The 25,697-nt window shown below is 61.5% G+C and overlaps 1 protein-coding gene across 11 annotated transcripts in view; it reads left to right on the forward strand.

Moving 5' to 3' along the window:
• Nucleotides 1-595: 595 nt before the first annotated feature.
• NAV1 (neuron navigator 1) overlaps nucleotides 596-25,697 on the forward strand; it is a 189,995-nt gene continuing 164,893 nt past the window's right edge. For 5 of the 11 annotated variants that reach the window (XM_043485217.1, XM_043485220.1, XM_043485222.1 and 2 more), the window contains exon 1: nucleotides 598-957. The gene's annotated coding sequence lies outside the window, so the exon portion shown is untranslated. Of the gene's footprint in view, nucleotides 958-25,697 lie in introns of all 11 variants that reach the window. The other 6 variants (XM_043485225.1, XM_043485226.1, XM_043485221.1 and 3 more) reach the window with 4 other exon arrangements.

The raw sequence follows: 25,697 nt of genomic DNA on the forward strand, positions 1-25,697 counted from the left end.
GGCTCAGGCTGCTGGCTCCTTGGTCCCACAGCTGCCTTTCTCAGGGGCCGGAGGCTCCAGAAGCTGGGGCCACTTGACATCCGCGGGCCTCCCGGGAGGCACGGTCCGGGGAAGCCACGTGGCCTGGCCCCCACTCCAGCCGGTCTGCGGGTCCGCTGTTCGTTTCCTTTCCCCCTCCTGCCCTCCTCCCCGTCCCAGGACCTAGAAGGAGGCGGGACAGGCCAGGGTCAGGAGGTGGGATGGAGTCCCGGGGCGTTTCACTGAGCACAGCTACTTGCCAGGCCCTGCTGGAGTCTCCCCGCCTCTCTGCCCCCGCGTCCCACGCCAGACCGCGGAGCAGAGAGGAAGGAAGGGGGCCCGGGCGGAAGGGCGGGGGGCGACCCATCTGTCGCGGCGCCTCGGGACGGCGGGGCGGCCGCAGCCCGAGGGAGCGCGGGGCGGGGGCGGCGGTCCCCGGGCCTAGGAAAGGCCCGATTGTGCGGAGGCTTCCTGCCCCCCACCCAGCTCCGCCTTTCTGCGGCCGCGGAGGCGGGACGGAAGGCGAAGGCAGGAAAGGGTTACGGGAATAGCTTTCCAATGACAAAGTCTGGAAGGGCCCGGCGCCTCCGCCCCTCTGTGGGTTCGACTGGCACAGCGCGGGGGGGAGCGGGCGCTTGGCGGCGCAGCCTCCGCCCCTGGCCCGGGGAGGCGGCCGGCGTGTGCCCGGGGCAGCGGGTCAGCAGGCTCCGCCCCGCGCCCGGCCGGGGACGCACTTTGTTCGGGATGCCGCCTCTCTCCTCGTCGTGGGCCCGGCGCCCGCGGCTGCCCTAGTGCTACCCGCGGCCGGAGCGTGGACGCCGAGACTCCACGAGACCCGACCCGGCGCGGGAGCTCGAGAACTTTCTTGCGGCGCGGTCCGGATGCGCAGCTGTGCGCGGCGGCGGCGCGGAGCCCGGGCCCCGGGGCGCAGGCGCGCGGGTGAGTGGTCCGCGCGGGGACCGGGGGGGTCGCCGGGCGGATTCCGGGGCGGGGCCGGGGGCGTCCTGCGGGGCTGGGCACGAGTCCCGGGATGTGGTCTTGCGCCCTTGGGAGGCTGCGCGCGGGGAGCGGGAGAGGAGCTGGAACAAGCACCCGAGAAGGTCCCCACGGGGCTGCGCGTCTGTGCAGGAGTCGGCTTGTCGGGGGCCGTCCCGGCCCACCCCGTCTGGGCCGCGTTTTCGTTCCCTTGCGGTGTAATTTAAAGGGTGTTGAGATCCTATGATCAGAGATACCGGGCGCTACGTTATTACACACACGCGCGCACACACACACACGCACCCTGCCCACATCCTCTTCCATCCCAGCCGAGCGCGGTGAACAGCCGGGCAGGTGACCTTGGCGGCTGTTCCAGAAAGCGTTCCCTGGCTCCGGGATGCGCGGAGAAGCGCCCTCGGGCAGGTCCTCGGAGGCCGGCCTTGGCCCGCGCCTGAGAAGGCTTCCCAGAGCCGCCGGACTCGGAGCCCCACCTAAGGGTGTTGGGCCCTGTGGTCCCTTCTGTGCTCAGAGCCACGGAGACTGGTCGGAGGATAAGGAGCCGGCCGGGTCTGCTCCGGGCCGAGAGGGGAGGCTGAGGGGCGGGGCGGAGGAGCGGGGTGCAGCGGTGACCCCCACCGGGCAGACAGGCTCCTCGCCCCGGCGCAACAGAGGAACCTCAGCTGGCGAGTCACGGGACTCTGTTAGGAGAGCCCGGGGCTCAGCCGGCCCCGCGTCTGGGCCGCGCATCCCCGCGGCAGTGCTTTATCTGGCTTCCTGTTTCAGCGGTTGGGACACTATTGGCTCGTTCAAATTCAATGCTGAGGAGCCTGCGGCCTTGTTCGAGCCGCAGAAGCAGGGGGTTTGCCGGGGTTTGCCTCTTGTGAACGTCTGGGTCCCCAACGCGGTGTCCCCTGCAACTCACTTCTAATGGGGCCGCTGACTTCGCACAAAGAACCCTCCCCGAGTGGGCGGGGCTGCGGGTCCCTGGACCTGGGTTCCCTTCAGGTCGGGCAAGAGGACTCCAGCCTGCTTATTATGCATGCTTTGTTTTTCTTCCTGCTTTGAATTTGGGTTTGTGAGTCTTTGGGATTAAACTTGGAAATGAGACCGGGAATCACAATGACTGGGTTTCCTCCCCAGACAAAGCGTCACAAAGGTCTGTGCTTTCAGCAGCGGTTTTGGGGGAAAGTTTTTGATCTGTTTGTAGTTGTGTGTCAGCCTGTGTTGCTCACTCCCTGGATAACCAGGGTGTGGGTGGTTCCTCACTTATGTACCAGGGGAAGGACACACAAGCTGTTCTGATCTGCCCTCCAGCCTCTAGTTTCCCAAGCTGCTCAGGTTTAGAGGGAACAACCCCTCCTGCTGAGCTCCCCGTGGGTGGGTGTCACATTCTGCTCTGTGTGTTTATCTCCCTGTGATGCCCTCCTGCCAGCTCCTGTCTGACCACCTATAAGGCCCAGCCCCTAGCAGGCACCTTATAAGTGTTTTCCTTCGCTTCCCAAACCTGGCCCCCTTCGGAGTCCATGGCAGCCTCTGGTGTCAGCCCAGCTCTGGCCCCAGAATGGCCTGGAGTAGAAACATCTCTTGTCCATCTTTTAAAACCCATCTCTCTTCCTCTTTTCATTTTCCATCAGTGTCACTTCCCTTTTCTTTTAAAGTTCTTTTGACTTCTTAATGGGTTTGGCCTTTAGGAAAACGAGTCAAAGGGGTCTGTTCCCGTGTCAGCCCCAGCCCTGCCTGCCCTGCCCGCCCTCCCGTCCACAGAGGGCACTCAGGGGCCCCGGGAGGGAGCGGGTTGGCTCCAAGCCACCTTGCTGGGCTGCAAACGCTGGCTGGGCAGGCAGGGCTCCGGTCTGCTGGTCCAGGGCTCCTTCTCTCTCAGCCAGTCACCTGCATGCATCAGAGTGTTTCTCTTCCTGGTATCTCCATCCATAGATCTTAGCAGGTGTTACATAGGTGTTGGCAAGAGAGGAACAGAAACAAGGGAAGAGGGAGCCTCTCAGTGGTGGAGCAGCCTCCAGCTCTGAGAGTCTCGGGGCCACAGAGAGAGAACTGGGAAATAACACTTCATTTTTCTGGTCCCGAGTCACAAAACCATCTTTAAAAAAACACTTCTAGTTCCTTCTTCAACTTAAAAAATCCCCACCAACTTCTCAAGTGGAAAACACCCCCCTAAGAACAATTTCCGGGGCCTGGTTTGCTCCTCCCGCCTCCGGGGAAGGCTGATTCAGGCCGCATTTCCTCCAAGGGGCCTGGGATTTTGCTCCCAGTTTCCTGTGACTCTTGAGACATGAAGGGAGTGGGATGGCTCCTGGGTCCAGAGACCCAGGCTGCTCGGGCCTCCTGTGGGTGTGGCCCACACCTCATGCCCTTCCGTCCCCATCAAGTGCATTTGCTTTCCTTGGTTGTAATGAGACTCACTAACAGGCATGAAAAATTAAAGGAGCTGACACAGGCTCCCCCAGCAAGGACCATGAATAACGAGATGTTTCCACCTCAGGAGGCCGCCAGACTGTCCTGATGCCCAGTCCTCAGACACTCTGAAAGCCTTCCTAAGTGGCGTTGTTTTCTTAATGTCTTCTTCGGATTATTCACTGTCAGTGTACAGAATCGCAGCTGACTTTTGGGCTCTGATCTTGTCCCCTAAACATGTGTCTCTTCGCTCTTGTGGCTTCTGTGTGCGGATTCTTTGGGAGAGATTTCCATAGGTAGGGTTGTGTCAGCAGTGAGTAGACACAGCTGTACTCCTTTTCTGTGAAGATGGCTCTTGTTTCTGCTTCTCCCCTAATCGCCCTGGCTGGAACCTGCCGCGCAGAGCTGAGCGGCCGTGGTGAGAGCCGGCAGCCCCGACCTGTTCCTGATCTGAGAAGGAAGCTTCTAGTCCTTACCACAGAGTAGAATACTTGCCGTGGGTTTTTCATAAATGCTGTTTATCGTGTTGAGGAAATCCCTTCTAATCCAGCTTTCCTCGGTGTCTTTTACCAAGCACGGGTGTTGGATTTTGACAGATGATTTTTTTCTGTGTCAGTTGAGGTCGTCATGTGCTCGGGTGCGTCACACTGATTGTTTCTCTTGTGTTGACATTCCCTTGAGTTCCTGAGAAAAATCCCTCTGAAACATTTTTTAAACTTTCATTTCTTTTATGTAAAAAACTGAAGAAAATTTGACAAAGTGCTAACATTTTGTAGTTGGGTGGGTTGATGCATGTTTATTATATTTTTCTTTATAATTATTATACTTTAAATATTAAAACTTTATTGTGGTTCAATATATATAACATAAAACTGACCATTTAATGACTCCAAGCAAACCATTCTGTGGTACTGAGGACATTCATGTAGTCACCACCACCACCAGAGCTAGGGCTCCTCTCAGTAAACGGCGCCTCCCATGCTCCGCCCCACCCTGACTTGCCACCACCAGCCTGCTTTCTCCTGTGAACCTGAAAACTTTGTTAAAACTGGAAAAGTCAGGACTTGGAGACATTGGTGGATTAAAGGACCCCACCCCACCTCCATAGGGAACATCTTAGAAGGATTCTGACTCAGATCTTCTTGACTTATCAACACTGTGCCAACCACTGTCCTGACATCAGAGACGTGACCAGCCCAGGCGTAGACACAAACTGGTCCAGGTGTAGACACGAACTCACCCAGGCATAGAAACGAGCTGACCCAGGTGTAGACACGAGCTCACTCAAGTACAGACATGAACCAACTCGGGGTCTTCCGGGGGCCAGGAGGACACAAGACCAGCCCTGCATGAGCTGCGTTTCTTTGGCTCGGTGGCGGCCTCACTGCGACCTTGGACAGGACAGGTCCTGGGCTTCCCTCAGCTTGGACGTGCCTGCCTCAGTGACTCTGGAGATGGTGAGGGTGAGTGGTTGAGATGATTTCCTCCCCGGAACCCCAGGCTGGTCACTGCTTGCAGTGATGCAACTCCTCCCCATCTGGACAGTAAACTGACCCACTTTTCATCCCTCCCCGAATTTTAAAGTCCATTTGTAACCAGAATAAACACCAACTTCTGTAAGAATTAAACTCAGAGCTGGAAAGAACCATGTCTTGGAGCCCCATATTTGCCTTCCGGACACCGCGGGCACCTCTAAGCCCTCCCCCAGGGTCCTCAGGCCAGGAGCCCTCTGTGGCCGGGGAACCCCCGCGATGGCATGCTGAAACCACCTGGTTCTGATTTGGATGCCCTATTAGGGTTCCTCTTGGATTAATCTGTGGTGGGCTTGACTGCCACCCGCTGGTGGAGATCCCGGGAAAAGAGGCTTTTCCCAACGCACCCCTGAATGAAGCGGGACTAGCAGTAAGCCGAGCAGAGAAGCGTGGCAGCCGTTTAGGGTGTGGATGCAGCCCCAGGCTCTTCCCCCATCCCATCTCCCTTGGATCGCGCTCACTGGGGTGATCTCCAGTACCTTCTGGGAAGATGGGTGACGTTACAGCAGGAACTTGACTGTGAAGCAAGGCAGACTGAGAGTCAAGGTTCAGGTCTTGACTTCGCAGTGAAGTCCTCAGCTCATGGTGGATACTCCACAAATGTCTGCAATTAGGGTCACACTCTGCCCCCCGAGCTCGTGTCCTCGGGACTGTAGGTGGACCTAGCCGAGGCCCTGCTTCTCCCCAGGAGGGCGTGATGAAAAGGCCTGTCTCCTAAGACGCTGCTCCCCACGCTCCTGGTCTCAGCCCACCCCATCCATCACAGTGATCCTGGTGGTCTGGCCAGGCTGGGAAATCTCCTGGGGGAGCAACTGGGTGGCGGGAGCTGTGGAGCCGGCCCCCTCCCTGGGACGCTCACCCGCAGGCCAGCCGGGACCGCCCGCGTCCAGGGCAGGCGGCTCTCTGCTCCTACTCCCTGCACATGCCCTCTGTGGGCATCACGGCTCCTCAGCCAGGCAAGGCTGCTGTCCTGCTGTAGGCACTGCCCTCAGGAGCTGGACGCAGCTGGAGGGCAGGAGGCCGGGGTGGCTGGCGCCCTTTGCCCCTTGCTGTCTGAACCCCTCACATGCTCTGCGGGCCCCTAGTTTTGCACACCCAGGCAGAGCATAGAGTAGACCCTGGGAGGTGACTGTCACGCCGGTGCCTCTGCCCAGCTCACTGGTGCAGATAATTGAGTTAGCTGGGCAGGAGGCTGGGCTCCGGGTGCTGCTGAGATGCCAACTGTTCTGTCTGCTTTCCTTGGACAAAACAGATAGCTGACCTGCCGCCGGGCGCAGCCCCAGCTGGGACCCACCGGCAGCTGCCCGTCTGGCCCCGTCTGGGGTGGTTCTGGGGGTCTCCGCCCTCCCCTGCACCCCACCTGCAGCACAGATGCCCTTGGGGGACGGTGGCAGCTGTCAGGTCAGGGCCAGCCCCGATTCCTCAGCCCTGAGGGGCACGGCAGGGGCCTTTCGATGTGGGAAGGCTTTTTTCCCTGAAAATGTTTCATTTTGGAAAATGTCCGGTCAGTAGAGGTCAGTGACTGGCACAGGGTGTGTCTGGAGTCTGCCACCGTTTTGCTCCGAAGCTGTCTCCCTCTCCACCTGCCCTCCCATCTGCACGTGCAGTCTCCCGAGCCAGAGTCCACACGTGACCCGAGGGCAAGGACCTACAGCCCAACAGTCACCCCAGATGACACCGGGCTGACACGTGTGTCCCCCACAGTCACCCTGAATGACACCAAACTGACACGTGTCCCCTACAGTCACATGGAATGACACCGGACTTACACACGTGTGTCCCCCACAGTCACACGGGTGACACTGACACATGTGTGCCCCCATAGTCACATGGAATGACACCAGACTGACACGTGTGTCCTCCACAGTCACACGGGTGACACTGACACATGTGTCCCCCACAGTCACATGGAATGACACCGGACTTACACACATGTGTCCCCCACAGTCACACAGGTGACACTGACACATGTGTGCCCCCATAGTCACATGGAATGACACCAGACTGACACATGTGTGTCCCCCACAGTCACACGGGTGACACTGGGATGACACACGTGTGTCCCACAGTCACACGGAATGACACCGGACTGACACACACATGTCCCCCACAGTCACACGGGTGACACTGGGATGACACACATGTGCCCCACAGTCACACAGATGACACTGATACATGTGTGCCCCCATAATCACATGGAATGACACCGGACTTACACACGTGTCCCCCACAGTCACACAGAATGACACCAGACTTACACGTGTGTGTCCCCCACAGTCACATGGATGACACTGACACACGTGTGTCCCCCACAGTCACATGGAATGACACTGGACTTACACACATGTGTCCCCCGCAGTCACACGGAATGACACCAGACTTACACACATGTGTCCCCCACAGTCACATGGATAACACTGACACACGTGTGTCCCCCACAGTCACATGGCATGACACTGGACTTACACACATGTGTCCCCCACAGTCACACGGGTGACACTGACACACGTGTGTCCCCCACAGTCACACGGGTGACACTGGGATGACACACGTGTGTCCCACAGTCACACGGGTGACACTGGGATGACACATGTGTGCCCCACAGTCACACGGATGACACTGATACATGTGTGCCCCCACAGTCACATGGAATGACACCGGACTGACACACGTGTGTCCCCCACAGTCACACGGGTGACATTGATACCCATGTCCTCCACAGTCACACGGATGACACTGACACACGTGTGTCCCACACAGTCACACGGGTGACACTGGGATGATACACGTGTGTCCCACAGTCACATGGATGACACTGGACTGACATGTGTGTCCCCCACAGTCACACGGATGACACTGACACATGTGTGTCCCCCACGGGCGGTGTTCACATGCCCCAGTGCTCCCTCCAGAGGGCCACGCCTCCCTCCACCTACCCTGTTGGGGTCTGAGCTGTGGATTTCTCTCTCGGAATAGGGACTGCAGTCATGACCCCTTACACTGGGCCAGGCGTGCCCTCGGGGCAAAGCGCTCTGAACTGAGCTCACAGCCTCTTAGTGAGGTGGGCACTGGTCTTCTCCCCGTTTTACTGGTGAAGGAGCTGAGGTTCAGAGAGTTAACCAAGCAGCCCCACCAGCACCAGCGGTTCCAGGCTGCAGGTCAAGTGAGCGTGTATTTGCAGAAAGTCTTGTTCATGTCTCTCGCGTTCCTCATCCTCCCCACCTTGCCATGTGAGGCCTCGGGACCTGCTGTGCCGCCCCTGTCTCACCGAGGAGGAGAGTGAGAGGCTACAGACCACACTCACCGGCCCCAACCCTGAGCGTGACTTGTGCTGTCCTCCTGAAGCAAGTTAAGTGTGGGTGGTGGTCTCTGGGGAGTTAAGTGCGGGTGGTGGTCTCTGGGCGACGGAGCATCAGGTGTAGCCTCGGGAAGGGTGGGAAGGGAGGGGCAGGGTCCCCAACACACTTGTCTTGCTCGAGGGGCACTTCAAGAGAGTTGTCGAACTGTCTTAAAACAAGAGACCGAAACTCAAGTCTATAGGTGGAAAATAACCCGTAAGAAGAATGAAAATCAACCTTTGGGAGGAAGAGACGCAGAGAGAAGCTCTTCTTTTCTACTACTTTGTGCTGTGCTAGGTCACTTCAGTCCTGTCCGACTCTCTGCGACCCCTTGGACTGTAGTCTGCCAGGCTCCTCTGTCCATGGGAAGCTCCAGGCAAGCGTGCTGGAGTGGGTGCTGTGCCCTCCTCCAGGGGCTCTTCCCCACCCAGGGACTGAACCCGGGTCTCCTAGTCTCCTGCACTGGCAGGTGAGTTCTTTACCACTAACCCTACCTGGGAAGCCCTCCTACAATAGGTATTTGTCAGGTAACAATAGGTATTTTCTAAAGATGACAAAACAGGGAGTCAAGTTATTGGTGTATCATCCCAGGTCGTGTCGGTCATCCCCCAAACAGGTGGCCACGGCGGCTCCTGGGGCAGCAGGCTGGCACTGCACGGTGAGGATGGCTGGGCTGGCACTCGGTGTCCTGGCGTCTGGACATGAGGGGGACAGGCAGGAGGCCGGCCTGGCTGGCGATGCTGAGCCCAGACCCCAGGCCCGCTGGGCACTCTCACCGGCCAGAGCCCTAGGACTCTGCACCCACACTCTGCACCCCACAAGGAGGACTGATATTTTTGTTGTAAAAATTCTAAAAACACCTTTCAAAGTCTTTGGACATTGGCAATGCATTTCTTAATCATTTAATATTGGCTATTTCTTGGTAACCCTAAACCTCAGCAGAAATTATTGTGAGGTGAGAAAACATTTACCTACCACTTATTTTCAAATATAATGCATTGTATGAAAAGTAAATTTAATTATCGATTCAGTTGGCACGTTGTTAGGGTTTATAGATGCAGTCACTTTGGTTAATTTCAGTTTTTGCGATTTTATTTTGTATTTTGGAAACTTGGTTCCCTCGCGGGCCTCTGAAGTCTCCTCGGCCCCGGGCCTTCTGTTCTAGAAGCTAGTGGGACTGGTGAATGCAGAGGTGGCCCTGAAGGCTGTGCTGTGAGGGCCTGTGGCCTGACCTCGTGCGTGAAGCTGAGCCAGCCTAGAGCCCCGAGAGCCTGGTCCCGCATCCCCGGCTGCCTCTTTCTGAAGCCTCCACTGTGAAAGTTCCTCTAGTTTTGTGAACGGCCCCCACAGGCTGACTTCCCATTCCAGGATCTCATTTGCTCCTCCTGGCACCCCCGTGAGGAGGCAGGACCTACGTCCCCTTTCTGCAGATGGTCAAGCCAGGACCCAGAGAGGGTCAGACTGCATGGACATGAGTTTGAGCAGACCCCGGGAGACAGTAAAGGACAGGGAAGCCTGGCATGCTGCAGCCCATGGGGTTTCAAAGAGCTGTGCACGACTTAGCGACTAAACAACAATAATAGAGAGGGTAGGTAACTTGCCCAAAGCCACACAGCTCTAGGGAATCGGGTGTGACTGGGATCCCTGTTCTTTCCTTGCCCCCAGCCTGCACAGCCCCAATGGGCAGCGTCTTCAATGGCCCGTGGACGTGAACTGCAGACGTTATGTCTGTTACACAGAGGCAGGAATCTCTCACGTCGACTTTTTACTAACTTTGCTATTGCATTTAATTTGACAAGTCCTTAAGATTTGTCTTTTAAGAGCAGCTACTTAATCTTATCATCCCTGCAGACTAGTCTAAGTTAGACTTAGTCTAAGGAACACTGCGATAGAGTTATATTTTAGGTTGTGTTTCTCATTTTCTCCTCAGAGTTGAAAATAACCATTTTGCATGAACTTAGTTGTGCCGTCTCGGAGAAGGCAATGGCACCCCACTCCAGTACTCTTGCCTGGAAAATCCCATGGACAGAGGAGCCTGGAGGGCTGCAGTCCATGGGGTCGCGAAGAGTCAGACACGACTGAGTGACTTCACTTTCACTTTTCACTTTCATGCACTGGAGAAGGAAATGGCAACCCACTCCAGTGTTCTTGCCTGGAGAATCCCAGGGATGGGGGAGCCTGGTGGCTGCCGTCTATGGGGTCGCACAGAGTCGGACACAATTGAAGCCACTTAGCAGCAGCAGTAGCAACAGTTGTGTCGTCTGACGATGCAGTGAGGACTCTGGGCTGGCAGCTGGCCTGGAACTGATGCCCCGGCCCTCCAAGTCCCGCGAGCCCAGGTCTCTCCGCTGCTACCCAGCTCCTTACCACGTGTCACCACAAGGCCTCGTCTCTCAAGACCACGCCACCCTGAGTCACCCCCATTTCCTCACGCTGGGCGTGGCCCCTGGCAGGCCCAGAATGTGCCCCAGGGTTGGCGTGACTGGGGAGAGGGTGGAAAGGGCCCCTCCAAGCCAGCCACAGGGGCCAGGACATCCAGCCCTACGTCCAGCAGAGACGGAGGCCTCCGTGTCTGGGTCTGGGAGGGCCGATGGGCCCACAGGGCTGGAGAGGCAGCCCAGGACGGAGGAGAGCCTGCTGGGTTGGACTTGGAGCTGGAGCAGCCTGAGGGTCCTGTCTCAGTTGGGTCAGGAAATGCTGGCTCATGGACGCCTCAGGGGACGCGGTGGGGCATCCATAGTTGGGTGGCTGCAGACGTCCATCGCCTCTCCTGGGGGGTCGTGGGCGTCCGTCCCTTTCCCGGGCAGCCGTGGGCATCTGTCCCCTCTCCTGCCCACAGGAGCCCTTGCTCCTGGCTCTCCCTGGCCACTGATTGGTCCCCTCCCACTGGCCACGGTTGTCATCCTTGGTCTGGGCACCTATGGTGCCCCCAGGACCATTGCACATGTCCTCAAAGGGCAAACGCCGCTGGGCCAGGTTTGGGGACAAAGCAAGTTGGCCGCAAATGCTTGGCTGCCCAGCCCTGTGGACCATGCTTCTGGATGGATTTATGCCTGGGGGGCTGTTTATACCTCCGAGCAGGGCGGGGGAGGGGGTGGCTCTAAGTTGTGTGGTCCTCTGGGCCTCCTGGCCTGCAGGCCTCTGGGCAGGGATGAGGGGTGCAGTGCAGGGACCCGGGCCCCTGGGCACAACCTGGGCACTGCCCGGCCCCCGCTGTCTCCAGGGCCTCATAAACAGCCCCGGCTTTGCAAGGAGGGTTCACAGGTGTGGCCGAGGTGGAGGACACGGGAAGCTGGGAGATTTGAAATGAGGAGCTCAAGCCTCAGGAGCCGAAGTCTCAGGGTGGCCATTGCCATGGGAGCAGGGTGCCAGGGAGGGTGGAAGGGAGCCCGGTGTCTTGAGCCGGGAGGGCCATGCCCTCTGCCCGCCTCACCCGCCTCGCGTCAGGAGGTGCCGGCTGCTGCCCCGAGCCGGCTGGCCGGGCCCCGAGCAGAGCCTGAGCAAGAGCCGGTCCAGAGAGAAGCAGGAGGAACCCCCTCCCCCACCCCGCTGCCCGTGGCCCGCCACACAGCCCAGGCGCTCCTTTCCCGCCAACCCAGAGGGAAGGGACCCTTTTCTCCTGTTCTCTATTCTGTGTTTTCATTGAGGCGTGATTTACAGACAGTGCGATGCACGTTCGCAAGTGTCTGTCTGCTGAGCTGTTAAGACTGAGCGCCACAGTGCAAACCCAGGACGATTCCCTCGGCTGGTCCCCGTCCCGCCGTCAGTGCCTCCGCCGTGGGTGCCCTGCTGTGCGCCTGTCGCCATGGACTCTGTGGGCCAGACTGTGCAGCGGGCCTGGGTGCATCTGGCCTTTTCCACTCAGCGAGCGGCTTCCGGGCCTCATCCACGCCGAGGGGCCTGCTCTGCTCCTTCCCACTCCTGCCGTGGGGATGGACGCAGTTGTTGGTGGGGCAGCTCCTGATGCTTCTCCTGCCAGGAGTCACACCCACCCCTGTTGAGAGGCTCTCGGGGTCTGGGGCTGCAGACAAGCTGGAGGTCTCTGAGGAGGCTTCTCACCTCCCTGGTGTCCAGATGGCTCCCCGCGTCGTGGCTTCCTGTTTGTGGCCACAGAGCCTTCTCTTCCCTCCCGGAGCAGAAGGTTCAGACCAAGGCTCCAAGAGGGGGTCCGACCGAGGCTCCAAGCTCTGGCTCAGCTCCGGGCACTGGAGGGGCCCCAGCCCGTGCTCTGGACTCCGAGGAGAGCCTCCCGGTGGGCTGGTGGATGGAGTAGGTGAGTTAGCCAGCGGGTCTGCTGTCAGCCACGGGCGGCTGCTGGGGGAAGGGGTGCAGCCAGGTGGGAAGGCCCTCAGAGGTACTCCTCCCTCGAGAGCAAGCCCATTGCCCTGAGCACGGCCCCGGGGAGGCCCGCCCCACCTGGCCTCAGAGTCCTCGTCAAAGGCCCAGCAAAGGGCCGGGCGTGCGTGTCGGTCCGCTGGGCCTAGGGTCACACAGTGCCAGCAGCAGGGTGGCCAGAGTGGACTGCCGTCTCTGGCGGGGGCTGAGCGCCGGCCTGCGGGGCGGGGCCGGGCCCCCTTGCCTGCCCTGCCCCTCCTGGCCCCCCGTGTCCCTGGCAGCCCCGTGCCCCTGGCTGGCAGCTCCTCACTCAGTCTCTGCCTCCATGCTCAGGGCTACCTCCTTCTTGCAGTCCTCATATCGGGCCCCAGTGTGTGTCTGTGTCCAGGGTCTCCCTCTCCTGACCCGGGTGCCCTGCTTCAGGGCACAACCACTCACACATGCAGGGGCCGTGTTTCCAAACAAGGTCACGCCCTGAGATGACGGAGGCTAGCGTATCAGCCGCCTTCTTCAAGACACGGTTCAGCCCCTAACATCCCGCCCGCCTCGCGCCGTGAGATGAGGCAGGGTGGTACCAGGTCGGCTGTTGCTGTGGCCTGCAAGGCCCGCGTTAGTGGCGCCTGTGCCTTGTTGACGGGTTCCCTCCCCCCCAGCCTCCGTTTCCTCATCAGAGTTGGTCTCCGGCTTCTTCTCCAGGTGTCAATACTGTAAGTCTTTGCTTCTGCAGTTCTGAGAGTTCAAGTGTGGGGACCTGGGAAAGCTGTGGGATCCCCGACAGATGCAGATAAGCTGGGGAACCAGTCTGTGTCCGACCCCCTACATCTCAGGCCTGCCCTTGTCCCGGCATTCAGCTTCCCTCCTTGGGGGTAGGACCCTCACAAGGCCTGAGGCTTCACCTGCAGCCCTGGCCATGGCCTGCCCTCAGTGAGGTGCTATAAATAACACTTTCCCTCCGGAGGCCCTCTTCCTGCAGGAAGCACAGCAGCCTGCCGGCAGGAAAAAGATGTTTCCGCCGGGTCTGGGGTGGGGGGAAGGCCCCGGAAGCAACTGAGCCAGGGGTCAGCGGGTGGCCCAGGGTACCCTGGGGGCTGGCGGCGGCTCTGCTGGGTGTGTGCTCACAAGGACAGGCGTGGAGAAGGTCCAGAGGGTGGGACACAGGCTTTCGGACCAAGCAGGAGGGAGGCGCCGCGTCTGCTGACGCCCCAGCGCTCTGCTCTGTGGTTCACTGAGCACTTGCTGGCGCAGCGCTGGGCCCAGGACAGGTGGTCCAGGCTGGGGATGAGACTGGTGGGAAAGCAAACCAGGGTTCAGCCTGGGGGCAACCGTGCAGCAGAACCAGCGCAGGGCTGGCAGGGGCGACGCAGGAGGGATTGTAGCCTCGTGCGGGGCGGGCTCCCAGGGCTGAGGCAGGCGGAGGGCGGGGCGGGGCGGGGTTTCAGGCAGGGCCAAAGCCCCCAGCCTCCTGATCTCGGTCCTCCTGGCCCAGACTTGTCCCGGAGGGACCTCTGGTCAGTGGGGGGCCTCCGGGCAGCCCTTCTCCTCTCGAGGCCCTGCCCACCCCGGGGGCTGTCTCAGGTGTGTTGCCCTCTCCTGGCCGGCCCACAGCATCCTGTGCTGGAGACCCGTGAGGGCCCCCAGTGCCGCCTCCCTAGAGAGCCCCAGAACATTGTCACCCCTGGAGAACAGACTTGACCTGCCTGTGCCGCCCCCGGCTCCCAGCAGTGGTGCTGACGTGCCGCATGTCCGCTGCGGCCACCTGGCCAGGCGTGGATCATGAGCCCGTGCTCAGCCCCGCCTCCCCTTGCCTGTGGTTTGGGGAAACTCCCGAGGCTGGGCTGAGTGCTTGTCTGGGTCCCTGAGCCCAGCCCACAGGCCGGCGGCCAGGCTGTCCTGAGGCCTGGCCTCCTGAGCAGGTGAGCTCAGCCAGGGCCCGGTCCGGCCACGATGCAGGCCCTTAGGCCTCCAGGCAGGGGTCACCTGCTGCGGGGTCCTTGGGGTCTCACCACCCTTCCCCTGCTGGAAAGCAGTCTTCCCGCGTCTCAGGCGGGTGAGCAGAGGATCACGGGCCCATGCCACTCAGATGGGAAAGAAGGAGCCGCTCAAGCCGGGAGTGGCCGGCAGGACAGTCCCCTTCCTGTGATCACCTGAGCATCGTCAGGCGTGCTGCTGCAGAGGGCCAGGGAGGGGCAGGTGCATCCAGCCGCCCTGGGCTCTGCGGGGAAGAGGTGGGAGGCCTCCTGTTGGTTGGCGGGGTCCTGTGGGAGGGGCCGCGGAAGGTGTGCAGCCCCGTGGGAAGGCAGGAGGGCCCGGGCGTTGCTGCCCAGCGGGGACCTCCCATCCTAGCTCGCTGGGCTGGTGGGGATGAGGTGATGATCAGGGGCGAGGCTGGTCTCCAGAGCTGAGCTTCCCCGTATGCTGGTCACGGCTGGTCACGGCCGCCCCGCTTAGGCCTGGGAGAGCTCCTGGGAGCTGCGGAGGGGACAATGCTGGCGGGAACTGGCCCCGGTCAGTCCCACCGCCACGCGGGGAGCTCCCAGTACAGCTGGAGGACCGGCCGTGTGCCCTTGGAGGGCTGGACCGGGAGCCCCGTGTGAGGCGAGGAGGCCCTGGCTTCCTGCTGGAGGAGCTGGGAGCAGCAGGGCGTTGGGTCCCCACTGGGCGGAAGGGCAGGTTTGCGGGGGCTGGACGTGCAGGGGGGGCCGTCGCCTGGAGCTGTGGGGTCCCCTCCCTTTCGGGGCTCCATTTGGGAGCCCTCAGGAGCAGGATCGTGCCTGTCCATGCCCTCCCCAGGTGGGGCCGGGTGCCGCCCTCCGGTGGGTGCTGCTGTGCGGAGCGTCCGGGGCCCCAAGCAGGATGGTCACCCTTTGTCTGTAGCGGCTGCGTCTTCCCGCTGCCGCCACGAGAGGGCGCAGCTTCCCACAGAAGCCGGTCCCATCCGCCGTGTGGACCGCAGGGGCCTCGGTCGCTCTGCGCCTTGGGGGCTGAGGGCAGCCCCAGGGGTCCCCTCCTCCACCACTCCCACCGCCCGGGGGGCGTCCTGGGCTGGCCCAGCGGCCCTGTATCCAGACTGGTTCGGAGCCAGGGGGCGACACAGCCAGCGGGAGGCAGGTGGGCTGGGACTGTGCTTCCCGAGGCCTTGCCCCGCAGACTCCCTGAAACCCCGCCTCCCGCCCTGCAGGCCCAGTCGGTGTCCCACCGGGGCCCAAGGCCTCTGCAGTCCAGGTCTGTGGCTTCACTGTCCCTTCCGCCCCGCTCTGCAGGGCCCCTTCCCTGGACAGAGGGCCTGGGCAGCCCAGGGTCCGTGTCCTGCGCCCTGAGGCCCGGCTGCGCTCTGGGCCAGCCCCGCGGGCATGCGGCCACCCTGGGCCTGGGACAGGTCAGCGCCCTGCTGCACTCCCACCCCGAGGGCCCAGCCCTCATGCCCTCCATGGTCCGAGGGGGGTCCGTCCAGGGGCTGGCTTGGGGCTGAGTGGAGTGCGGTCCTGGCGCCCTGAATCCCCTCTTGCTGAGACCCCCGAGCCCCTGCGTTGACCCCGGGAGCCTTGGGAGGCCCTGCTTTGCCCCGAGTCCCCCCTCTGTCTTGAAGAGATGGTGTCGGCAGCCCCTTAATGCTGGGACCGTGGGAGAGGTCAGTCAAGGACTGTCCTAAGTGCGGTGAGGTTTCCATGCTGGGAGAACGGTGACTGGACGGCAGGGAGCAGGGCCCCAGCCTCGAGGAGGAGAGGGGATGATGGATGCAGGCTGCCACACCGCACCCTACAAGGGTGCATGTCCCAGTTCTCCTCCCTGCTGGCCCAGTAGCCAACAGGTGCGTCAGCCTCCTGGGCTTAAAGATCGACCTGCAGGGGGGCCGGCCTCACTCTCCATCATGTGTTTCTAGGTTTTCCTTCTGAGTCTTTTTGCCCAGACGGCAGGCTCTGTTGGGGGTGGGCTCTGCCTCCCACGTGAGTTTGGGGGGCTCTCCCTGAAGGCAGGAGCTCCTGTGCCATCAGCCTGGGAGCAAGATCTTCAAGGTTAGAACCAAGGCACCTGAAAACTGACAGGGATTAAGCTGGAGAGCGGTTGATGGGCTGGGCTCCTCGGGATCTCAGGTTAGGATGCTGTCGGCAGGAGGGGCTTCTGCAGGGGAGGGTCTGTGAGGCAGACGCTGGGCTGGGTGCAGGCCTGGGAGGCTCTGATTGCAGGCCCCATGACTCCCCTCCACCCCCAGCAGGGCGGCCCGTCCGCAGCGGGCCACACCAGGACTGAGTGGGTAGCCTGGCCTGGGAGCGGGGAGGCTACAGCTGCATCTCGGCAGGAAGAGACAAGGGGTCCTGGCGGGGCTGGCCGCTTTGTAACTGCCTACGGCAGGCCAGCCCCGAGCTCCCCTCAGGCAGCTCGCAGGCAGCGGCCCTGTGCCAGGTCCCTCTGAGCTGGGCTGGGGCGGGCTCCGGGCCGCTGGGCCGGTCCTGCCCCCAGTGCTCTGTCCGGGGTCTTGTCTAAGAAAGCCAGGGCCCCAGAGAGGAGGTGGGGGTCTGGGGCCACGACCATCATCCGGATCCTGGGCCCCTGGCCTGCTGACCGCGGCTCGTGGGCTATGTTGCGTGTCGGCTTCCTCTTCTGAAGAGGGGGTAAAAGCTGCACAGGTGGTGGGTGGTCAGGAGGTGACACGTGGGCCTTGTGAGTAGTGTTTGCCGGGACGGGCGGCCTGGGCCCTTGACTCAGCTGCCCTGACCCGTGGGGAGTGGCTGCCCTGTTCAGAGGTGACCCCAGGAGCCTTGGGAGGCCCTGCTTTGCCCCGAGCGCAGCACAGGGGAGCCGCCCTGGGCTCGCTCCTGAGGAAACAGAGGCAGAAAACATGAGCCGGAGGAACCCCTCGGAGAAGCTCGGATGGCAGAGGACTGCCAGCTCACCCCATGGGTGACGTCTGTCCAGCGTGGTTTCCTGGGGCAGCCAGGCTGGGCGGGGGGGGAGCACAGAGGCGCTGCCTGGGGGCGGAGGACCACAGCCGAGGTGCAGTGGGGTGACCCCTGGAGCCCTGAACCGGAGGCTGGTGGAATCGGATGCTTGGGGCGTGCGCTCCGGGCCTGAACAGCCACCCCGCCATGACTTCTCTGAGCCTCCGTTTCCTCTTCTGCAAAGTGAGGGCATGATTCCTGTTTGAACAGGTGCAAGAGATCAGGGGCAGGGACCGCAAGAGAACCACAAGGCGACCAGCAGGCTCCGCAGGCCCGCCAGCCCGTGGGGGCCAGACTGAGCATGGGGTCTGGAGGAGCTCCCCTCGGGTCAGTGCCCGAGGTCAGAGCTCCTCCTGCTCCCGCCCCTCTCTACCTCTCAGGGGGTCCGACCCCGCCCGCTGGGTGGCTCCCCACCCACCCTGCACCCCCGTCACCCCCGGCTCTGTAGGTCGGGGTCCTGGGGGACCACCAGACTAAGGCCCTGCGTGACTGGGTGTGTTCCTCCAGGGCTCCCGGGAGAGCCTGGGCCTCACTCGGCAGCTTCTAAGAAAGCTTCCCTCCGTTTCTGAGCAGCGGCAGGGCGCCGGGCCCTCCCCACGCCACCCTCTGTCTCTGATGCTGGGAAAGAGGCTCTGCTGTGAGGGGTCCATGTGATTGGATCGGGTCCCCCTAGATCACCCGGGGTCACCCATCACTGGTCCAAAACCCGACCGCATATGCCAGGTCTCTTGTGTCAGGGGACATGCTCACAGGCTCCAAGCGTCAGGGCATCTTGGGGTCCTGGCCCCTGGCAGGTGGTGGTGGGCCCTCTCAGAGGTAGACTGCGGGATGCGTGAGCAGGGCCGCGGGGCGGGGGCGCAGTGGGCGTCTGGCTGCAGCTCGTTGCCCTGCGGTGCCCGGTGCCCGCGCCCTCACGGGTCTCAGCAGCCCCAGCGCCAGGCCGGGGAGACACACAAAGCACCCTTGTGCTGCGTGGGGGCGGCTGCCAGCCGCGGGCACGGGGCCCAGTGTGCTCTCCCAGGGACGTGGCATCCACCCAGACCGCGGGGGAACAGAAGGGCCCCTTCTCCAGGCGGACCCCGCAGGAACTGAAGCCCCTCTGTGCAGAAGAATCTCTCTCTTGTAAGCAGCATTGCTGTTTGCAGAGCGTTTCACAATCGTTTTTACTAGCGGAGCCCCTGGGACAGCCCCTGGGCTGTGCCCACCCCCCCACTTCACGCAGTGCCCGCTGTCAGGCTGGACCCCCAGCCCCGGGGTGGAGAGGGTGAGGCCAGCCATCCATCACCAGGGGCTCCAGACCCTCCCCCGCCCCCAGTTCACCGAACTGAGCCCAGAGTCAGCACCAGCGCACCCCGCGACCCCTGCAGACCGTCCTCTGAAAGATCAGCTGGAAACGCCACCCTCCCACCCTCACCTTCTGGGTCCTGCTCTCAGGCCCCGACTCCACCCCACCCCTGCCCCCTAGCTCAGGGGTCTCCCGTCGCATCTGGACACCCCCCAACCCCCCCGCCCACTGTCCCCACCCCAGCAATCCCAGGCTCTGACAGCTTCACTGTTCTCCGAGGAACCTCAGCTCGCCGCACAGAGCACAGCAGCTGCGTCCTCACCCGGCTCACCCTGCAGACCTGGGCCAGGCCTGCCGCCTCCAAGAAGCCCACCACATGGCCCCACTTTGGGCCTCCCAGCCCCTGAGTGCCCAGGGACGCTGCCCAGGGCTCGCAGCTTCACACCCCCACTCGGTACTTCAGCTGCACTCCTGCCTAGAGGGGTGTCCCAACGACCCGGCAGCCTGCCACTCACTCATCAAGGTGCTTGCCCCCAGGGCTCTCTCCCTGCCCACCGCAGACCCCCACGGACCCCCGCTTCCCCTGGGACTCAGCCGTGTGGTGCCGGCGAGACTCCCCGCCATGGGTCCTTCCCCCTGAGTTCTAACAATTTTCCTTTCCCCTGGTCGGTGGAGCCCGATGGGCCAGTACCCAGCACTGAGCAGCCTCCCCACCCGCCCCCAGGCCTGCTGCTCTGTCCTCTCTTTCTGGGAGAGCTCCTCTCTCACCTCAGGTGTATGCCCTGCCTACAGTTTTGTGTTTTTGTTTTTTGCTTAATATTTGCTCAGGTGTTTTCCATCTCAATCAAAGCTCTGAACACACCCTTTTGCACGCTCTTTCCTGTGGGTGTTCCACAGTTCGCTCACCCACCTGTGATCCCAGAGCACCCGCACGGCTTCATTAGTCAGTGCTCTGGAATCGTCCCCATCCCATCCCTCAACCACCGGAAGATAGGAGGTGACCAGCTGCCTTTCCCTGGACGCTGATTATGATCTTGAACCGGGTGGAGTTTGGAAATCAGTGTTGGAGCCTCCCCACCCTGCCCTTCCTGCCGGTCACACGGGAAGCTGCCAGCTGCAGGGGCCTCACAGGCACCCCACGCTGGGAGTGGGGAGGCAGCCTCTAGGGGCGCAGGGGGTGTCTCTGGGCTCTCTGGTGGGGCATCCCAGACCTGCGCCACCAGAGGGGTCTTGATGGGTGAACGGGGCTCCTAGCCTGCTCAGGGGAGAGGGGCCTCCGTCACAGGGCTGGTGGGGCAGCCGGGGCCCCGCCACCGCTCCGCTCTGCCGCCGCGGAGTTCAGAGAGGGGTCTCAGGGTCCATCCTGTCTGCTTCAGCCGGCAGTCAGGGGCGCCTGCGTGTGCAGACAGCGCAGATGAGCCCTGGGCTGTCAAAGGAGGTAGTGCGGGCCCACATAGAGCAGGGGTGGTGGGCGGAGGGTGTGCGGGGGCGGTGGCTGCGGACCCCTCGGCCCCCGCCCAGGCTGAGGCCCCGGGGCGGCGACGTCCGGGGCAGCGCTTCTTGTCCCGGGTTGGCAGGTCCTGTGGGGAGACCTGGGCTGTTAACCCAGCACCAGCTCCCACTGCGTCCTAAGGCTGCGGCACTGACCCCGTCTGAGCGGCGCTGTGTCTGTCCCTCCTGAGACGTGTGAGGGGGGCGCGTCTGGGACCCGGCAGCTCCTGGGAGGGTCTCTGTGCCGCACGCACACACGCGCCCTCTGCGTGCGGGGCGGGGCAGACTCGGGTTCCTGAGGACTGCCGCTGGGCGTGTGGTTTCACCTCCTGGGGCCTCAGTTTCCTCACCTGTAACACGGGGATGTTAATCGCTCCATGAAGTTGTCAGGACTCAGCGAGGTAATGCAAGCAACACCCGGTGCACAGGGGGTGCTCGGGGGCTTCTCTGGCGGCCTCCCTTCCCTGGGGTCTCTCTGATCTGAAAGCCCGGAAGTCTCGGGGGGCTCTAGGTCACTGGCTTGAATGGGGGGCGGGCCCCCTCAGCCCCTCGGCCAGCTGCTTCCTGTGAGCGGGACCCCCGGGAGAAGCGCGCTTCCTCCCTGTGCTGGGCACACCAGGCCGTCCCCTCCCCCTGCCTGCCGGCGGCTCTGTTGGGCCCCGTGTCCGCCCTGCAGACAGGCAGCACTGGGGGTTCATGGGAGCGAGAAGCGGGCCGGGCTCTGTGCAGGAGTCTGTCCAGAACCACCACCTTCTGTTCTGGAAGCAGACGACTCCAGGGAACTTGGAGCCCGCGGGACGACACTCAAGGGTGTCAAGGCCTCCCCTTGTCTTCACTTCTGTGGTGGTTGAAGAGAACCCTCTGATCCGATGCCTGTGAGGCCTTCTGGATTGCCAAGCGTGTGTCTGTGTTTAAATAGTTATTTAGGAGGAGACAGGGGGTCTGAATGCAGTCTGTGAACCTGGACGGGGTCTCTTTACTACAAAGAGCCCTGTAGATAGTGACTGAGCTCGAAAAGAATACGAGGGTCCAGTGACCATGCCTGAGTGTTGACTTTCTGACCGGGAAGGCTGCTTGGTGGTTTTGTAGAAGGTGCAGACTCATAGGGAGCAAACCCTAGTCATGGGGTGACGGCCTTAGGTCGGCAGTTTACTGTCAGATGGCTCAGGTGGGGACAGTTCTTTGTCCTGAAACTGGGAACGTTTCTCCAGTTTTAAGGCAATTTCCAAAAGGTTAATTAAAAAAATAGAAAAACTTAAAAAAAAAATACCAGCTTTGCCTGGACCCAGCCTGAGCTTCTTTCCGTGTCTGGATGTCTCTGGTCCTTCAGGTGTATTTCTGTTCTTCTGCTATTTTAGGCCTGGCTTGAATTCACACGCTCTCAGTGACTGACACAAGGCATTGTTAGAGGATATAAATATCACAAATCTGCCGAAAATGGAGGTCAGTTGTATTCTTCCTGCAGACCCGGAGTCAATACCTAAATTGGGGCAAGCGGGGTGGGGAGGAGTTGCAGGAAAGGGACGGTGTCCTCAAGCTGGAGGAGCGGCTTACCGAATGGTTGGTGAGAAGCACGATCTTCTAGGGACGGTGTGGGGGTGCTGGGTGCAGGGGCAGCGGGAAGGAGGGGGCGCTGTCCTGTTGGGGCCCTCAGGGCCCTCAGAGGCCCTCCCAGCCTCTGTCCAAGTGTGCCCTTAGCGCTCCTGAATACCCCCCGAGACCCTGGCGGAGGCCAAAGGGCCAGGCCCTGTACAAGTCAGTTTGCTGCTCATCCTTAGTTTATCTGCGAAGTACAGGGAACGCTGTCACCTGCCTGCCTGCTTCACGGGGTTATCGTGAGAACCAGTGAGGACATTTATGTGACAAGGTTCCACCCGTAAACACAGCTTCTGCTTCATCCCTCGTGATTTGCTATTCACTACTGATGCTGTTTACTGGGATGTATTTGCTACGAGAGTCGTCACAGCCATCTGATCCTGGGAGGCTCTCGGCCTCTCATGTGAGGGTGGAGCTCCCTGGTGAGGCCTCAGCCCATGTGTGGCTGTGCCCAGCGCAACCCCGGCCTCGTGTGCAGGGCAGCAAACCCAAGAGCCAGCAGCTGCCAGGGTTGGAATGCCCGGCTCTGTGCCCTCTGGGCTCAGGGGCGTCTGGTCACAAAAGCCCGTCCCTGTCGGGCCTGCAGTCCCAGCTGGTGGGAGGCGCAGGTCAGTGGCAGGAAGGGGCCTCCAGCCGGGCACACGCCCCCAAGGCTGTCCTCGGAGAAAATGAGAGGTGAGTTTTCAGAGCAGGTAGGACATTGCTCAGTGCTGGGGGTGGGACACCCTGTTCACGGCCCTGCTTCGTGGAGGGTGTCCCTGGGCTGTCTGAGGGCCGACCCCTGGGTGCCGGTGGCCCTGCCACCCCTGCACTCCGGCGGGCTCCCAGGAGCCTGGCTGTGGCAGCGGGAGGCCTGTCTCTGGGACCCAAGCCGGAAGCTGTGGCCTCTTTTCCCGCGCCAGCCCTGCAGCTGCCTCTGCTCTGCCGCTGACCCTGGTGGCCCGTTGCTAAGGCGACCAAGCCTTGCGTTTCCTGAGCTTCACAGCCTCTCGGCACCCGTTTCCGCCATGTCCACGTGCACCCCACCCCCACGAGGGTGGAGGAGCCCGGGGCTGCTCCGTCCCCACCAGGCCTGCTGACCATGGTGCGGGCTGCCCAGGCGCGCTGAGCTCTGCTGGCCTCCAGGCCTGGCTGGGCCGGAAGCCCCCGCCCCGGCAGTGTGAGGGCGGTGCTGGGCACCTCCCGGGCCTGGTGCTCACCGGGGACATGCCGGGGGGTGGGGTGGCCGTGGGGTGGGAACGCGATGGGGCGGAAGTCGTGCAGGCCGGGTCCAAGTACAGAGGTCGCTCACCTGCTGGACAGCCGGGTCCGTGTCCTCTGGGCGTCCTCTGGGCCTCTGCAAGCGTGCTCACCCCTCACAGCGAGCGGCCAGGCCCCGCCGAAGGGACCCAGCTGAGGGCCCTTGGCCTCTGGCTGTGGGAGCCCAACTCTGCAGTGGTTCCTTGGCTGCCCACACCTGAGAACTGGGGGCCTGGCCAGCCTCTTTTTTTTTTTTTTTTTTGATGAGAATTGCTTATTGTAGCTTTTATTTTTCTTCTGCAGCAAATTCCCCTTCCTAATATGGTTTTGTTTATCCCACTATTAAAGAGGGATTACATAGGAATTTATTCTAAGTAAATGCTCATCAATGTGTACAAAGTCTAGCAGCAAGAATGTTCTCTATGAAAAAAAAAAAAAAGAATGTTCTCTACGGAACCGTTTATCACGGTGGAAAAGCCACAGACGGTCTGAGCAGCTCAGCCCGGGGTGCCTGCCACACCCCGTCCGGCGGCCGCGGGAGGGGGCCTTGCGTCCTCGGGGGCTGCCGAAGTCTGATCATCCGTCATCCCTCCACCATCCCCGCGTCCGCGCAGGTCCCGTTCCTGAGCACCTTCGAGCAAAGGCCTTCATGACGGAGTGTCTCATTCACATGGGTGTGATCTGAGGTGCGTGGAGGGACGTGCAGAAGCTGGGGCGGCAGGAATGCGGGGCGCCTCCAGGCTGGGGCGTGCGGGATGGTTCTGTGACGAACAGACCCTCCCGGGCCTGCAGAACTCAGGTCCCAGGCCAGACTCTTAGCTCCGGAGAGCAGTGTAACCAGGTGAGCTCGGGGCTGGAATCCAGAGACGTGGGGATAGGTTCCTATTCATCCTGAAGTCCCCGCTGCCACCAGCAAAGTGGGCCGTCTCTGCCCGTCTGACCGGCTCACTGCCTCCAATGAGGAGGCCGGCAGGGCCCTCAGGCTCTGCAGGAGGATACGCGGGGTTAGTTTCTCCAGAACAGCGGAGGTCCTTTGCCCCGTGGACACCCTGAGGGGTAGCGTCTGGCCGTGTCCTGGGCATCCCCTTCCAGCCGCTCCTCCCCACATTGGGCCCAGCGCAGCCCGCCCAGAGCTCAGTCATCGCTGGGAGCCTCCACAAATGGGCCCCCCTCAGAAGTAAACCATCAAACTGTGTTTGAAGCCCTGACGTCCATCGTGTTTATTTGTGTTGGTCAAGCTCAGATTGAATTACACCCGCACAGAGTCTGTCCCTGAGGAATTCATCATCTCGGCCAGATGCCCTGACCAGTTCAGAGGACAGGCAGACAGCCGGATACCCAGCCAAGGCCGCAGGGAGCCAGCCCACGGCGGGGCTGCTGACCCGGGGAACTGCTTGCTGACGCGGGTGCGTGCACCAGAGCCTCTCGAGAAGGGAACGGGGAGGGAACAGACGCGAACCTCAGAAGAGGCCCAGAGGCCCATGTGACGGGCCCAGTGTGTGCGGCCTGCCCACCCGGCACTTCCCAGCACCGTCCTCACACTCGGCGTCTGTTCCCCCACAGCTGCTCGCTTTCCTGAAGTCAGGACCCTCCGTGATGAATCAGGGAGGCCCGCACCATCTCCTGCTCCAGACCGCCTACCCTCCCTGTGGTCAGCCTGGACGTGGCTGCCCTGGGTGTGGCCGAGGGGAAGGGCAGACCAGCTCCTCAGCAGGGCTGCCAGCCTCTGGCCCAGGCGGCTCTGTGGCTTTGCACAGCCTGAAATGACTCCAAGGAGCCCTCTTCCCGGGAGGCTGCTCTACGTGGCAGGGTCAGCCCTGCCCACTCCGCCTGGTGAGGGGAGGGGGGACTGTCCACAGCCCCTAGCCAGCCCTCTGCCCACCCATGCTCCAGACAGCCTGGTCCAGCCCTGCCCACAGCGCTCTGTCCAGGAGACTCTGAAAGAAGCCTTGATAAGAGCAATATTGAAACAGACATCTCCGTATGTAGAAGAGATAGCCAGCGGGAATTTGCTGAGTGATGCCGGCAGCTCAGACCTGGTGCTGTGACAACTGAGAGGGGTGGGACAGGTGGGAGGTGGGAGGGGGTTCATGAGAGAGGAGACGTACGTACACTTATGGCTGAGCCATGTGGGCATAGGGCAGAAACCAGCACAATATTATAAAGCAGTTATCCTCCAATTAAAAAAAATCTAAAATCTATTATGAGATTAAAAAATAAATAAAGAGGCCCTGCAGTACAGCGGCCCTAAGAAACTCGGGGTCCAGATTCCTGGGTTCAAGTTCTGGTGTCTGCTCTTTCGAGCTGTGTGACGTTGGGCAAGCTGTTTAGCCTCTCTGAGACACTGTTCCTTCTTTTGTAAAATGAGGATAATCCAGCACTACCTCCCAGAGTCCCTGTGGTGACTGGATGAGCTCACAGATGAGGAGTGTGTCGGATGGTGCTGGGAGCCTGAGCACAGATGTGGGTGGTCGCCGGCTTAGTGTTCTAAAGAAAACTGCCCAGCTGTTTTCCAAAGTGGCTGCACCATTTTACATTC

Source organism: Cervus canadensis, chromosome 13 (assembly GCF_019320065.1).
Source record: "Cervus canadensis isolate Bull #8, Minnesota chromosome 13, ASM1932006v1, whole genome shotgun sequence".
NCBI lineage: Eukaryota > Metazoa > Chordata > Mammalia > Artiodactyla > Cervidae > Cervus > Cervus canadensis.